Source organism: Vipera ursinii, assembly GCF_947247035.1.
Source record: "Vipera ursinii genome assembly, chromosome: Z".
Lineage (NCBI taxonomy): Eukaryota > Metazoa > Chordata > Lepidosauria > Squamata > Viperidae > Vipera > Vipera ursinii.
Genome location: NC_139517.1, coordinates 40,461,565 through 40,478,482, shown reverse-complemented (window position 1 = coordinate 40,478,482; position 16,918 = coordinate 40,461,565).

The window sequence follows — 16,918 nt, the reverse complement described above, 5'->3', positions numbered from 1 at the left end:
TAAAGTCTGAACTGCCAGGGTTGTACATCTACATTATCTTAAAATTATCTCCTTGACAAAGGTTTATATTGGTTTTCTTTGCTCAGTCACTGGTGCGAATCTTCCCCACTACCACATATCTTTCCTGGTCATTATCTGCAAATTCCACAATAGCTAAACTCACCCCCTTTCCTGTGAACTATTAAATAACATATCATCCCTAATCTTGAATGTGCAATCTTAAAAAATATAAAGGAATTCATTGACAAATGGTATCTAGTTAACAGCACAGGGAAGAAATGTTTTAACTCTTCAATTCCCTGCTATTGTTGTATTTCTGGAGCTAGAACTGCACTGAGAGAAAAGCTTGATATTTTATGAATGAGGGGAAGGCTGAGAACATTGATATATTTGGGGATTTGCTGACCCTCCTTCCCTGAAATAAAATATTACTTCAAACAACAGCAGCTTCTATGATAGATAGATAGATAGTCTTTTCTTTCATAATTCCAAACAGGGTAGAGAGCACCCTCTATAGCAACCCGCCCATGAGATTAGCTGGACATGGAGATTGGTTCTTATCACCCAGTATATTTCTATGGCTAAGGAAACACTAGAATCTGTGTCTTCCCACTCCTATTCCAACATTTTCACTGCATTGTTCCAAACCCTTGCAACATACATGTCTGTTATGCTAGCTGCATTCAAAAAAATAGCCCTTTGATAATACGACTGAGGCCAGTATGTGGCATACCTCCTTCTACTCTGCTTTGTGTTCAAAGACAGCAGATTAATACTGGTATACTACCTCCAGGTACCTGGGTATGTATTCATCCAAACTGTACATAGTATTTTTTTAAAATTTATTTAATAAGGGATTAACTTTTGATATTCATAGTCAAGTAATGCGTCAGATGAGGGGCTTTTCTTTTTTTTTCTTCCAATTTCAACTTCCCGTTTTTATCTTTCCCACTCAGAAAACTGACTGATTTCCTTGAAGAAAGGGTGTCACAGGGTCATTTGAATTCTAACAGTATTTGCAGAGCATCATAGCCCATTTTACATCTTTCATATCAAGCTAGATTACGTTTTATGTATACAAACATACACAGAGGTAGTCCTCATTTAGCATATAACTTGGAAGCATGCAAATGTGAGTAGATAACTAGGTACCATTTTGGTGGCAAGGTAACAGCATTCCATAGGTCTTGGTACATAGTCATGCTGGCCAACTGATGACCGAAATGTCTTCATGTAACACTGGCTCCCCCAGCTAAGAAAGGGAATGAACAGTGCTCCCTAGAGTGAGGAACCTGGGATAGTGGCAGTTCGTAATTATGATGATGATGAAAAAGTAATTTTAGGCCCAATGCCTTCATTTACTATAAGAAAGCCCTGCAGTGTAAAATTGATTAACCTGTGGTCACCTTCAGGCTGTAGCTGCAGCTGACCAAAGGGTTCTAATGAAGATCACAGAACTGAGCTGTATATACACACAAATGCTTGTACTGAAGCTTATGATAATTGAGCAAAAGGAAAGCCATTGAGCAAAAGCAAAGTAACTGAAGACATCAAATGAGATATTTAGCCTTGTTTCCTGTTGCATTTCTTGTAATCTGCCGTCATTTGCAAATTAGTAAAACATAAGTGTGTCTTTTATCACACAAACATCCTTAATTTAAGTCATAAATCCTAGCGTGGAATTTATTCCATATTCTCTATTTGGTCCTAACATAATACATAATCCAAAGGCAGTATTCACATAAAAACTTGCAACCTTAAATTAACCAACCACAATTTAGGGCAGTTCCTATTTCTTAGCTCAGGTTATGTGAACTTGATTCAATTATTTCTGTTAATGGAGAAGTATGTTGTGTGAACATAGCCAAGTCTGTATAGAAACAGACTATATAGAAATATCCTTTCTCATCTACAGTATTAGTTTATTCATGCAAGTGCATATTAATCTCAAAACAGTACAGTTTTTAATACCAGCATATAAATAAAGGTTTCCTGGAATATCTTGATCAATACGTGGTTGGATTGTTTGTGTAAACTTGTAAAGGGGGTCCTATATCCATAGATTATGACATCAATGTGCATGATATCCTTGCCATCCATTAAAAAGTTCTTATTACATTGACATAGGCAAAAATGGATGTGGAATACAGGTAGTCCTTGACTTACAAGTTCAAAGTTACAACAGCATTGAAAAATGAGACTTATGACCATTTTTCACATTTACAACCATTGCAGCATCCCCATGGGCATGTGATTAACATTCGGACACATGGCAACTAGCATGTGACAGGTTGCAGTGTCCCAGGATCATGTGATCACCTTTTACGCCTTCTGACAAGCAAACTCAATGGGGAAACCAGATTCACTTAACAACCGGGCTACTAACTGCAGTGATTCACTATGGCAAGAAAGATTGTAAAAAGGGGCAAAACTCACTTAACAAATCTTTCATTTAATACCAGAAATGTTGGGCTCAATTGTGGTCATAAGTCAAGGACCACCTGTATTACATTGGCTTCATCTACGCCACAGATTAGGCAACCTGACATCTTCTATGTGGATTGAATCGTAACTTTCATAACCGCTTGCCATTGGAAATACTAATTAAGATTCTATTGCAAAAAATACCAGGTTTACAAACTTGGTGTTAAGTATACTACTGGTAGTACTGGTAGTAAGTGTGATCATGCCAAGTTACAACTAATATAAGTTGGAGGCAGATCAAAAGAGCTGAAATATCTGTGCATTCATTTCCAGCCTTTGGTTTTAAAACTATGTTTTACAAGATTACATATAATTGCTGTCCACCAAATTATTTCCTTCACGTTGTAGAATAGAGGAAATTATTCCATTTTCCATCTCCATTTTATTGCCATTATGTAGGGGGGGAAAGGTTAAAGATCAATTAACCTTTGGGACCTTCCATATTAATTATCACACAGGATTGTTTTGGATGGTTCTGAAAAGTTCTCTGTTCTTTTGAATTAGCTATATAGTTAATTTAAGTTCTTGCTTGTTGCTCATGTTTCTCTCTCTTCTTGCCTTTTTTCCTGTATTTTACCAGTTAATTGTTTTGATTTTTGCTGATATTTAATATGTAAACATCAGACTTTATTTTTGTTCACTCTATGAAATAGCATGTGTGTTTGCTCCAATTTAAAGATAGAGATTGGCTGGGAATACGCTGGAGGCAAATAAATTTGGAAATTATCCAGAGTAATTTTCCAATAATCTCACCAGCTGATACCAGGAGTTGATAGTTGAATCAGAATTCATATGCTGAGTATGGCTTTCTTTGTGACTGAGCACTGAAGCTCTGATCCATCCAATTCCATGTTAACTTTAGAGAAAGAACCTCCCATGTAAAAGACAACAAACTTAAAATTTGCATTAGGAAAAAGAACTGACATGATTTAGCCAAACAGAGACAATTTATTATATTATCTCTGAGTTTAGATAATGTGGATCAGATCTCAACCTCTCTGAATTAAAGATGAGGAAACATATGGGGTGGGGGAGGGGGAGGAAAAACATAGTTACCAAATGAGAAATCTGAGGCAGGCATTGCTATTTTTAGAGTGCTGCACACTTGAAATGAAATTATAGCAATTAAAATCACGATTTCCTATTTCCCACTTGCAGCAATGCATGATGACAGGTACAGCATGTATATGAAGACATGGAGGGGGTGCATGTGCACATTCCCCCTCCCCAACTTCTCTCCTTATCCCATGATTGTGAAACCTTTCCTTTGATGACTTCTAAAAAAGAGGGTTAAAAATAAGGAATGACTATTGTAGTTAACGTTTCTATTTTCCTTTTAAAAAAAGGTATAATTTCTGTTTATGAAAATGAACTTCTTTGCAAAAAGTCAAACTTAGCTTTGCAAAGGGTGATAGAAATATGTATGGATGCTAATGTTTGGGAAGGACTTTTTCAGAGCCTACTTGACCATTAGGTAGCATGAAGCAGTGTTGCTGACGGGCAAAATTGAGGATAGAATTGCAGACAAGTGCAGTGCATGGCTTACCTTTTTAGTATTGAAAGAAGTGGAATTGCCTGTTCAACTGGAATGGGAGTCAGCTGCTGCTATACCTGGAAGAAAGAGGGTGGGAAATATTTTTTTCCTTTATGTTGTCGGCTGGCACGGGAGCTTTGCATTTTACAAGAAGAAAGTGCCAATGCAGCCACTAGCATATCTACTTTAAAAAAGCATTTTGAGTCCTTGAAAGATGCTACCAAGAAGTTCATCAATATGGGCCAAAGAACAAAGTAAATGAACAAGAACAGACACATACATCTAAAGTTAAAATATTCTGTAACACCCATCCCTCCCTTTTCTTTTCTTTAAAATCACCTGGTGTGCTCTGAAGATTATACTCTCAAATTAGTTGTGATGCCAAATCTGGCGTCGTTTTGAAATCTATAACCAGCAGTGTAATGACACAGCAGGTTTCATCTGCAATAAGTGAGGTGCCTTGCAGTAAGGACTTAGCCAAGAAGAGTAGGAGCATTGTAGAGCTTTCTCTCTGTGTCAAAGGTGAATTAGTCAGACACAACTATTTCAATTATTTCTTGTATTGAGCAGAACAGAAATCCTATTTATTAGTGTTCTGTTCCACCAAAATAATCAGTCCACATTGAGGCAATATTAGGGTTACAGTTAGGGTACTCCAATAAAACCATAGATAGCTACAAATGGGATATTGCACCTTATCTTGCGTTTCCTTATCTTGGCTATGGTCCATCAAAAACAAAAAAAGTACCTTAAGCTTGGACCTAGTACAAAATATGTCCTGCTCTTCATCTTTAGGAGACAGCTAAAATAATTCATTAAAAATAGCTTCTTTCATATCAGCAATGCCCCTATGCCCATCACCATGGAAGTCAAATCCATGTCAGAACATATTAAAAGAGCTTGAAGCGGTGCACCCAACCCTTTATTTCCTTCATGGGCAACCATTGTGCCTTCTGAGTTTTACACAAAATATTTCCTCCAATAACTTGTAAAGGATGGCCCACTATCCACCTCTCCCCCCACCCCACCATGATATATTCTTTTTTAGATTCATACAGCAATTACAAATATTCGCAGATAATAACAATACAGTCAGCTTAGCCAAACTAGTTATCTATGACGTTCAGGGATAAACTGTTTTCAGCACCAGTAAAAATAATTGCAGTGAGACTGGTTGGAGAAGGATTTATTTATTTATTTATTTAGTTAGTTAGATTTATATACCGCCCTTTCCCTGAGGACTCAGGGCGGTTTACAGGGAGTTAAAAAATCCAACATACAAAAATTAAAAACCGAATTAAAAATATTAAATTAACCCTGTAGACTTAAAAACCCCAATTAAAATTTCTCCTCAGCCTGGGCCCGAAAGCTCAAAGAGCCAGGTCTTCAGGCCCCGGCGGAATGATCGGAGGTCAGGGGCAGTTCTCAGCTCCACCGGCAGCTGGTTCCAGAGGGCCGGCGCTCCCACTGAGAAGGCCCTATCCCTGGGTGTCACCCGCCGGCAATCTCTCACCGGCGGAACCCTGAGCAGACCCTCCCTGTGGGAGCGCACTGGGCGAAGGGCGTTTGAAGGGCAGGTGTTCCCTCAAATAACCCGGACCCAGGCTTCTTGTAGGATATTACTAGGCAGACCTCCTTGCTCATTCTGCCTCTGTCCCTCTATTTGAACATTATCTTCAGTTTCATAGAACATGAAGACTAATTGAAAGCTATGTTGTTTGGAAAAGTTTGTTTATTTATCTGTACTGATTTATATGGCTGCTTGTTTCATTGCTGCAACTCTGCTTGGCCTAATCTAAAATTTCCTAGAGATTAAATGTAATAAATTACACTTATTAGAATGATAGACATAATTTAGTTTTTTCTCAATTGTACCACTGTATAAATGGGATTTTAAGGGAGGGAGAAGTTGAATTCCTTTTATTTAGGCCTCTGAGCATGGGACCAGTGCAGCTGATGCTTCAGGGAGCATTTTTGTGCCACACCACAAACCACAAATACTTCAAAATGATTGTTGTAAGCCTTAAAATTAAAACCCTATTCTTCCTCCTTCTTAGTTGAACTTGAAAAGAAATAACCTAACTCTACTTATGTAAGAGTAATCTTTGCTGAGCTTAATAGGGCTTAGTTCTCAATAGATATGTATAGGAGTATGCTGCATGTTATCATTTTTTCTCAGAGTCCTGCATGATGTGTGTGTGTGTGTTTAAATGACAAGAAGCAGAATGCATTTTTCTCAAAGCCCCATCCCTATGCTTTTTTGTGTAATAAGAATTGCATGTAGGTTGCTCAAGAGAAGGAAGGAGAATAGGTTATTGCTTTTAGAGGCGGTTGCTGCAGACCTTTCTGCATAGGTAAAAGGTAAAGGTTCCCCCGCACACGCGTGCTAGTCGTTTCCGACTCTAGGGGCCGGTGCTCATCTCCGTTTCAAAGCCTAAGAGCCAGCGCTTGTCTGAGGACGTCTCCGGGGTCATGTGGCCGGCATGACTAGACGCCGAAGGCGCACGGAACGCTGTTACCTTCCCACCGGAGTGGTCCCTATTTTTCTACTTGCATTTTTACATGCTTTCGAACTGCTAGGTTGGCAGAAGCTGGGACGAGTAACAGGCGCTCACTCTGTTACGCGGCACTCGGGATTCGACCCGCCAAACTGCCGACCTTCTGATCGACAAGCTCAGCGTCCTAACCCACTGAGCCACCGCGTCCCTCCTTTCTGCATAGAATGCCGTAAAATTGTTCTGAATGTCAGAATATTTATTGATCTGGCATATTTATGGAACTGGCATTTAATTCTTCTGCAGGCAGGGATATTTGCAGCAAATGGTAAAAAAAAAAAGCAGAGTGCAGATTACATCATTGTCACTGCCATTTTTACTTTTTTTTTTGAATACCACTGCTAATGCCATGCTTAAATTGTGCATCCCATGAACAATTTAATTCCAGCATCCTAGGATTCACTGATGAATGGGGGACAGAGAAATGATTAAAAGCAAAATTACCTTTATAAAATAAACCTGAGATTGAGAGAGGAATTCATTTATTACCTCACTGTTTGGCCCATTCTGCTAACAACGCAGGGAAAGATTTCACACGACGGCAAATAATTTAGTAGGTACATGCAGAATGGGGATATTGGTAACAGTATAATTGGGTTTCATGTTCTAATGTGTTTTAGTAATTTAGTAAGCCACTTTACAGTGATTTGTAAAGAAAAACACTTAAATAGCAGCACTAATCTACTCATTCTATTAGATCTGCTGCCAGGTTGCTGATTAGGTGTGTTCCCTAGGTTACTTTGAATCTATATACCACTAATATTCCCATGTCTGATTGTTTCTAACCTGGGTGAAATGTTGCATCAAAGGTCAACAACTTTCGAATCAACATACTTCAATTTACAGGATGGATTTAAAATCTGGGACCCATGACTGCCATAAGATTGAAATTTGGTAAAATTGTTGCCACTTCAGTGTTACTGCACCGCTGAAGTCAGCCGCAGTCATGGGAATGTCATTTCCAACACTCCCTGCCATCTTTTACAAGGAAAGTCAATGGGAAAACCAGCAGGAAATTGAAATTCATTGCTCCTCCACTTTTTTGTTTGTTTTTTGCTTGACTGTAATCTTTCTTAGTTAGGTGAAGAAATATCTCTGAAATGCTGACACAAAGGGTCACATTATGTAAAAAAATAAAGATATGTATCATACACACACACACACACACACACACACACCCCTCTTTAAAATAGTGGTCCAAGATACTCTCCTTCTTGGCCATTTGCTCATTAATGATTTAATGATAATGACTGAGGAATTCTGAGAGTTGAAGTCCATAAGTTTTAAAGTTGCCAAGTTTGGAGACCCCTGACTTCTACCATCTTCTTGCATTACCCAGTCAATGATGAAAAAAGTGGCAGAAAATGCATTGTGATTTTTGATACAAGCTGCCAAATTCTTAGAGTGTGTTATTTTTTTTTCATTTTTTAATTCAATTTATATCCCGCCCTTCTCCGAAGACTCAGGGCAGCTTACAAGCTTAGCAGTAGCCTTCATTCTATGTATATGCCTGCTTATTAGGGCTTTCACACACACACCCCAAGCGGCATTATTACAAAGTCAGCTTAATTGCCCCCAACAATCTGGGTCCTCATTTTACCTACCTCGGAAGGATGGAAGGCTGAGTCAACCTTGAGCCTGGTGGGATGCGAACCTGCACTAATTGCAGGCAGCTGGTGTTACTTAAGGAGGCATTAGCCCACTGCTCCACCAAGGCTCTTATGATGTATATTCCATCATTTTCTCCCCTCTTTCCCCCTCTTATTAAGCACTGACATAATAAAGTTTCTCTGTATTATTATTATTATTATTATTATTATTATTATTATTATTATTATTATTATTATTATTATTATTATTATTTTGGCTGGGGGCTAGTGAGATGATTTTGGAAGATGCTGTAAATTGCTATGAGATAATGATTCTTATTTTAATGTTAGTGCTTGCAATACATGTTTTGAATAATGGAAGAATGCACTAAATCATTCAAACCATGTAGTATAGCCAATAAAAGAGCAGGTGAAGAAACTGGAATTGTTTTAGTTATTGTAAGATGATAGACTGATAGAGCAATATAAGAGAAAGAGAGAGAGAGATGATAGACAGGCACAGACAGACAGACAGACAGAAGCTGCATATGCTTACATGCCCATTCTTATACATACCAAATGCCAAACACAAAATGAATCCTATATTTTGAATACTTGACTGTAATATTATTGACTAAGATATAAAAAATAATTTTGTAAACCAATATTAATGAATGTGTACTTTTAATTTATTTTTTTAAATGGACTCCAGAAGATGGTAGAGGACAGGAAGGCCTGGAGGAACGTTGCCCATAGAGTCGCGATGGGTCTGACACGACTTCGCAGCTAACAACAACAATTTATTTTTCCTGTTCTGTATTTTGTCTTATTTTAGTTTATCCACTGAATTTAATCTTGAGCATGTTTAACTGTCTGTGTTTTATAAAATGCCTAATGTTTGCCAAAAAATAAGATGAAAATTGCATAGTGTTGTGATTACTGCATTTTTTTCCAGAATTTCAAAGCAAGCTGTTTGATCTGCAATGGTATTATTGCGAATGCTGTGCCACCCACAAGCCTCTCACTTCTCTAACAATCTTGTCCATATTTTGTGAGGATGTGGGAAGAAAAGACAGCCTAAATTAAGTGTTCTTGCCTGTATGCTCTGTGATTTCCCCCAAAAAGGGATGTAAATTCATTTAGTTGTTTAGTTATTTAGTTCGCCAATATAAGTACACAAGATCAGAGATGGTAGATTTTTTTAAAAAATGGCCATTTTTAGTTATTTATGTATCCAATTTCTTATAGCTGCCCATGTCAGACAAGTAACTATGGTGAACATATGACAAAAAATAATTTTAAAGTGAAATTGGCCTAATTTATACTTCCCAGCCTACTAAGTGGAACAAAATACAGTTAATCTTCTAGCAGTGCTGTGAGCATCTGTATGATGCAGTTCTTATTTCCAAAAATGCACACCAATATATGTAGATTTGGAAAAGTGGAATATGAAAATAATATGCTTCCTCCACTTCCAGAATGATACAAAATATGACTTAGATATATACCGATACATAGATATATACCGAATTCATTGATTGCTGATAAATAGGGGGAAAATGTCCTGAGTAGCATATAATAAGGCTATATAAATACTGTAATTAAAAAATCTGATGTTTGATTTTAATTTTTAATTAATCTTACTTTCTTTTTTAAAATATCCATCTCTCTCTCTCACACACACACACATCATTTATCTAAAATATAACAGTGTGCTTTCCACTTGAAAAACAGTGAGGCAATAAAAATGCTGCAGGTACAATGGAATGTACCAGCCTAGAACACTATTCCAATGTAATGGAACGCTGTTACCTTCCCACCGTAGTGGTCCCTATTTTTCTACTTGCACTTTTATGTGCTTTAGAACTGCTAGGTTGGCAGAAGCTGGGACAAGTAACAGGCGCTCACTCTGTTACGCGGCACTCGGGATTCGACCCGCCAAACTGCCGACCTTCAGATCGACAAGCTCAGTGTCCTAACCCACTGAGCCACCGCGTCCAATGTATGTGAGAGTAATTCTGGACCTCACAATTTCCATTAGGAACCATTGTTTTAACACCATATTTGCTAGGAACAACATTCTGAGAAAAATAACTGAGCACAAGATGTGGCACCCAACCACACACATTAAAAACTTCTTCATTAGCCCTATGTTACATTGTGGGAGAATACGGGGTGTCTAAAACTGACCCAAATACAAAAGGTGCATTACTTAGCTGGTATCCCCCTCCAGGGAAGTGCTGCCCAGAAAGAGTGGGTTAAAAGAATATCTACAGAAACCACACCTATTATATGGCCATCAAGACTGAGATTGAAGAACAGTTTCCCCAAAACGTCCTCCCTTCTTAACAACCAGCCACCACAGATCACCATGGAACAATGGAAGGTGAGTAAGGAGCTGTCAGGCAAAGGTCGAGTATAACTTTGGTCTGTATGGAAATCACTAAATACAGTAGACTGCAGTTTGGATAGGAAAATCAAGGGACAATCTAAAACAATGGGGTTTCCAATACAAGATACTCTGGGACCAGGGAGAAGAACAATTCCTCTTACATATGTCATGGTTCATACAATGTCAACCTGAATGGAGGAAGACCTCATGCTGGTGAGAGAAAATGTTGTCAATGTGCAATATTGGGCAAATGTCAATTTAATCTTAATCCTTTTTTACACACTTTTTACATGTCCTATGTTTTTATTTTTTATATCTATCTTATTTGCTGTGTTGAATGTTATGGGTTTATAATTTGAAGGTGCTTATGACATGAATAAAGAACATTTATCTTTTTTTTTCAGCCAAAAAATGCTCACAGCTCAGTTTCTCACATAATCTCTGGCTAAAGAAATTGTCCCTAATTATAGTTTATGCTATAAAAGACGTGGCATAGGAAGAAAAAAGGAATAAAGAGAGATAGGAAAAAGGGAAAATCTAAATAATGATAGCTGGATTATTCTAGAAGGGATAAGATTCATGGAACTGATCCTTCATCAAGATTGATGAATTGACTCTCCTTTTTACTTTCTTTTAATAAGCTGTTAGTTGAAGAAATAGTTGGTATTTTAATTCAAAAGGAATGAATGTGTTCTTGGGTTTTCAACAGCTATAAACTAATAATTAGAAGGAAACTTGTAGCTCCCCATCTGTGGTATTTAAAATGGTGTCGAAGGGAAATTGCCAGTGAATTTCAGTCTTCCTAGGAAGTCTCTGGTGTCTCTTATGTTAGAATGGAGTACTCATTTGGCATGAGTACAGAATCCATAAAATCTGTTACCCCAACTATAATTGTTCTAGTCAGTGGTGGAATTCAATATGTGAACAACCAGTTTTCTGTGTGGATGCCACTTCCGGAAGTCCATTCTGGGCCTGGGCAACAAACGTTAGCTACCAGTTCTGCCGAAGTGGTGCGAACCGGCTGAATCCCACCACTAGTTCTAGTGCTTAAGACAATGGAATAGCCTATTTTGTGTACTTTGGGAATAAGTTTAAAAATGCCTGTTTGGGGCTTCTGGGCATCTTTATGCAAATGTAGTTGTGCATGCTTGAGAAATTCTTTCATCAGATTTTGTATTCCTTTCTGATATGTTGCTATGGAATCTGAGGATAGATATTAGTAGAATGTAATGTTGTGGAGATGTTTTTCAACATGGTTGACATAATCCACTTTATTCATAAGGACAACTACCGGTATTCATCTTTATCAACATACAGTATTTGATCATGATTTTGAAGTCTTGGACGGCATCTCATTCTGCCCTGAGCTTGTTAAGAGATGCTTTTAAATTGGTCGTTGTGGCTTGAGCTTGTTGGCGAATATAATGTACCATCTCCAACTAGCATAAGGTAAAGGTAAAGGTAAAGGTTCCCCCGCACATGCGTGCTAGTCTTTCCGACTCTAGGGGCCGGTGCTCATCTCCATTTCAAAGCCGAAGAGCCAGCGCTTGTCTGAGGACGTCTCCGTGGTCATGTGGCCAGCATGACTAGACACCAAAGGCACACGGAATGCTGTTACCTTCCCACTGTAGTGGTCCCTATTTTTCTACTTGTATTTTTATGTGCTTTCGAACTGCTAGGTTGGCAGAAGCTGGGACGAGTAACAGGTGCTCACTCTATTACACGGCACTCGGGATTCGACCCGCCAAACTGCTGACCTTCTGATCGACAAGTTCAGCATCCTAACCCACTTATATGGTCTCTTTCATTATAAAATTAGTACTGATGCCCAGTTCTGACAAACCAGCATCCTGGAGAGTGCTCCATTAGCCTGGGAGTAGGGAAATCTACACCTGTCACCAGAGCCACTTCCTCCAAGACTTCACAGTTTCCTAGTAAAAGGGAAAGTACAATCATAGAAGAACTGGAGTGATTTGGCCTATTGCCATATTTCAGCCTGCAACTCCGTAATTACATTCTGAATCAACTGAAGCCTTCATGATGTCTTCAAGGACATTAAAGTAATTGTTGCTGGAGATTAATGATGCATGCTTAATAATGGGAAGAGAACAAGTTGCAGCTGGTTTACCCAGTGAAGTTGGCAAAAAATGTTCCTGGGCGTTGGCATCAGTAGAGAATCAAGTATCAAACCCAGACCAGAAGCAACTCTACAGTACATTACTTACTTGATCAGCAGAAATAATGGTTCTTCTCTTGTACTGCAAATAACCTCAGTTCTATTGCCAGATTTGCTAATTGTCAACAGTTCTGAGCAAAACTGAGTATGACATTAAAATACAATGGCTGAATGAAAATGAAATGAAATGCATCTTGATCATTTTTTTCCATTTAAATAACCATTTGAAAAGAGCCTGATCACAATTGTGTCATGTGGGAAGAGGGTGTTCACAGTTTCTGTTTCTTCATAGGTCAGATGAAAAATCCCCCAAAGCTGCAATTAGTCCCTATAGGACTAGGCTAATATCATGAGTAGTCAGACTATCCAGGAGCAATTTTCATCAGAACCACACTGGGATAGAAAAAAAATCAACCCCCCACCTCTGCATCATTGTCTCTGTCCTTCCCTCATGATGATTATTTTTAAAAAAAACTATATATATCAGGATTTCTTGTTAACTTATGGGCTCTCACTCTGCGTACTAAATCATGCACAGAAGTATTAAAGCTCCTACTCTAAACTGAATATTATTAGCAAACTGAAGATAAATTGATTGCTTTGATAATATGTGAGAGGCTAAACCAAGTATAAAATGAAAAATGTAAAATTGACAGATTGTACTGTAACCTTTTCAAAGAAGCTCACATGTTTTTGCTGTTATTTATGATGATTAACACTAGTCACCGTGGTCCCCGTGATTTCCTAAATAGCCTTCATTAATATATCAGGCATTCAGGAACAGATAAGAGAACAAAGCTGGCAATCAAACTGTCTTGATAACAGCGTTTCATTATCCTATGTGACTTTAGTAAACAGAGGGAGTTAATTAAAACAATGGTAACAGTGAATGAATAAGAGTGCAAATACACCAGATTCCAAGTAACTTTTGGTTTTATGACAATGACATCAGGTAATAATCACGTGACAAGTTTCTGTCACAGAAATTCTGCTTAGATGTACCTTATGGCATATAGTTGTCTTCAGCGTTTTTCTACCGCATCTAGCCAGCTTGCGGCATCTGGCTAGTTCTGATTAATGATAAGTTTGGTTCTGCTAGAGTGTTGGTATTGAAAATATTTCATCAATTTACAGAAAAAGTTTTATTTTAAAGAACAGATTGTCCTTCCTATTTTTAATTTGTGGGTTTGACAAACTCAAAACATGGAGTGTGATTTATCATGAAAAGATTAAAATGCTACAGTTTTTATTACTGGTTTCATATTTATATTTCAAATTTTTTAGGGTTTTTTTTGTTGTTGAAGAAACTGTTGTGTAATCGCTTTGAAATCGATCTCAATGTTTTCATTGTACAATGCAGTTGGGTGGGCATCTTGATTCAGTGTGGAAAAGGAAATTTTTGGGTTGAAGGGTTGACAGTAATTATTATGTCATTATTTTCACCCACTTTGCATGCACACGTGTGCTCAGTGCAAAATCATCCTTTGCTCAGAAGCAAGTAAAGGTAAAGGTAAAGGTTCCCCTGCACATGCATGCTAGTCATTTCCAACTCTAGGGGCCAGTGCTCATCTCTGTTTCCAAGCCGAAGAGCCAGCCCTTGTCCAAGGACGTCTCCGTGGTCATGTGGCCAGCATGACTAGATGCCAAAGGCGCATGGAACGCTGTTACCTTCCCACCGTAGTGGTCCCTATTTTTCTACTTGCATTTTTACATGCTTTCGAACTGCTAGGTTGGCAGAAGCTGGGACAAGTAACAGGCGCTCCCTCTGCTATGCGGCACTTGGGATTTGACCCGCCAAACTGCCGATCTTCTGATCTACAAGCTCAGCGTCCTAACCCACTGAGCCACCGCGTCCCTATTCAGAAAGCAAACATTTTACTAAATAAAAGTTCTTTTACAAAAAAACCAACAACACACAAGTATAATTGAAAAGGAAATGATGAAAAAGTACACTGATCAAATTCTAACACTTTTAGACCAGAATTAGACAATTAGATATTTCTCTACCAAACAGAGACACTGAATGATGAAGGCTGGGCCAAAAAGAAGTGGGAGAGGGAAGGGCCAATTTCCTGTTCTCCACTGAGTTTCCTTATGGAAGCATTCGGAGCATTGGAAATCTACTTCCCTTCCCTTGCCTTCCAAGTTAAAGGTCAGGAGAATGAGACCTTTAATAATACAGAGATATATAATTCAACCTTTGGAACCTGGAGAATGTCCAAGGAATTAGGGAGTTGAAAATCAGTCCACTTAGTGAGGGCACAAGATTGGGGAAAGCTGGAATAATATCTCAGTTTTTGTAAATAAAAAAATTAAGAAAAAGTGAAAAAATGAAAAAACATCAGTGCAAAATACACTACTGATTCCTCAATCACCTTTTCTCCTCCTGTTTTTATGACAATGCCTTATACTTTGAAAAAGTATTTTTTAAAAAAACAAAACACTGTCCTTTTCCTCCAAAAGATAAAACTATTTTTTTAAAAAACAACTTTGTCCTATGCTCTTAAAGTGAGAGGTCTCTCAGCTCACACACTTTGAAAGTGACAGTGTTTTCAGCTGAATCCAAAGTGTAGGAAGGAGGAATGTTTGGGTGGGAAGATCATTAGTTTCAAGCTCAGCTAGAAACAACACATGACAGGTCCTCCCTGAAGAGATGTCGAAAACTGAGAGTCAGTTGTGAAAGTAGTCATTTGGCAAGCAAACAGGTTCACAGATTTGACGTCTTTAAGGTTCCAAGAACAGCCACAAACAAAGATGACATATGCGTGCTTAGAAAGTCGCCCACAGCCCAGTAGGCAGCCAAATTAAACATGAAGAAGATATCAAAAGGCTTTTTTAACCCCACCCCCCACCTCCATCTGTTGAGCCGACAATGCTATTTCTGCAAATAGATTAAAGCTGGGGAGTGAATATTTTAATGTTTAGAAGACACTTGAGTTATTCTAGGCTGACTTCAGTTCTGTCGCTTGAAGACTATTGTTCTTTCAAGTTGCAATCCTCTAGAAGTCAATCTTTGAGGACTGAATGGAAGTTATTGCAAAGTGGGAAATGGGGAGAAAAGTGCTCTAGGATCTCAAAATGCTTTGCATCTTGTTGTGTATTTAACAAGCCAATCAGATAAGTTGCAAATCAATCAATGCTGTCTGTAATTTAATTTTCTGATAATTTTTGGAGCAGGAGAAGAATGAGGGTGACATTTAGTCCTGGATCAATAAATTATTTACATGCCTACACATTCTAGGCTATATCATTGAGTCTTTTCTTTTCATATGATGCTTTCCATTGTTAGCTCCAGGCAAATGTGCAAATTTATTGTTATGGTGGAAAATTGGTCACAAAGTTTAAAAGAAGAGTGGGAGGAAGTAACATACCAACTTACTAACATGCTTAGGAACTTTGGCAGAAGATCAGTGGTGAATCAGCTCCAAAGAAAGGTCACATAGAAAAGGTCAGGTGTATAAATATTTCCCAATTTATAGAAATAGATCTATTCTCAGATTCAGCAAGAAGAATGGCCCTGATGCAAGCAAGAGTACCAATCAGAGGGGGGGGGAAGAGTACCTGTGTAAATACGTTGTGCCTGAAGGAAGGATGCTTTTTCAGAAGGTTTAGGAAAGGAGGAAGCTCAGACTACAAAAGTCATGAAACAAAAGGAAGAGACTATCTTCAACCTAGGCTGCCAATTTCTAGTTTTCCGGCCTGAGAACCCAAGGATGCTTCCTGGGTCACCCTTATCAGATGCCTCAATAACTAAGATCAAGAGCAATAGGAATCACATAAAGAGTTGCTAATACAATATCTTACCATACAACGGCATTTGTTTCACATACTAACAAGGCCATGGTCAAAATCCTACAAGCTAGGTTTCAGCAATATGTGAACCAAGAATTATCAGGTTTTGAAGAGGCAGAGGAACTAAAGATCAAATTGCCAACATTTGCTGGATTATGGAGAAAGCAAGGGAGTTCCTGAAAAACATCTGCTTCATTGACTATGCTAAAGCCTATGATTGTGTAGATCACAACAAACTGTGGCAAGTTCTTAAAGAGATGGAAGTACCAGACCACCTTATCTGTCTCCTGAAAAAACTGTATGTAGGCCAGGAAGCCACAGTTAGAAGCAGACATGAAACAATTGACTGGTTCAAAATAGGGAAAGCAATAGGACAAGGCTGTATATTGTCACACT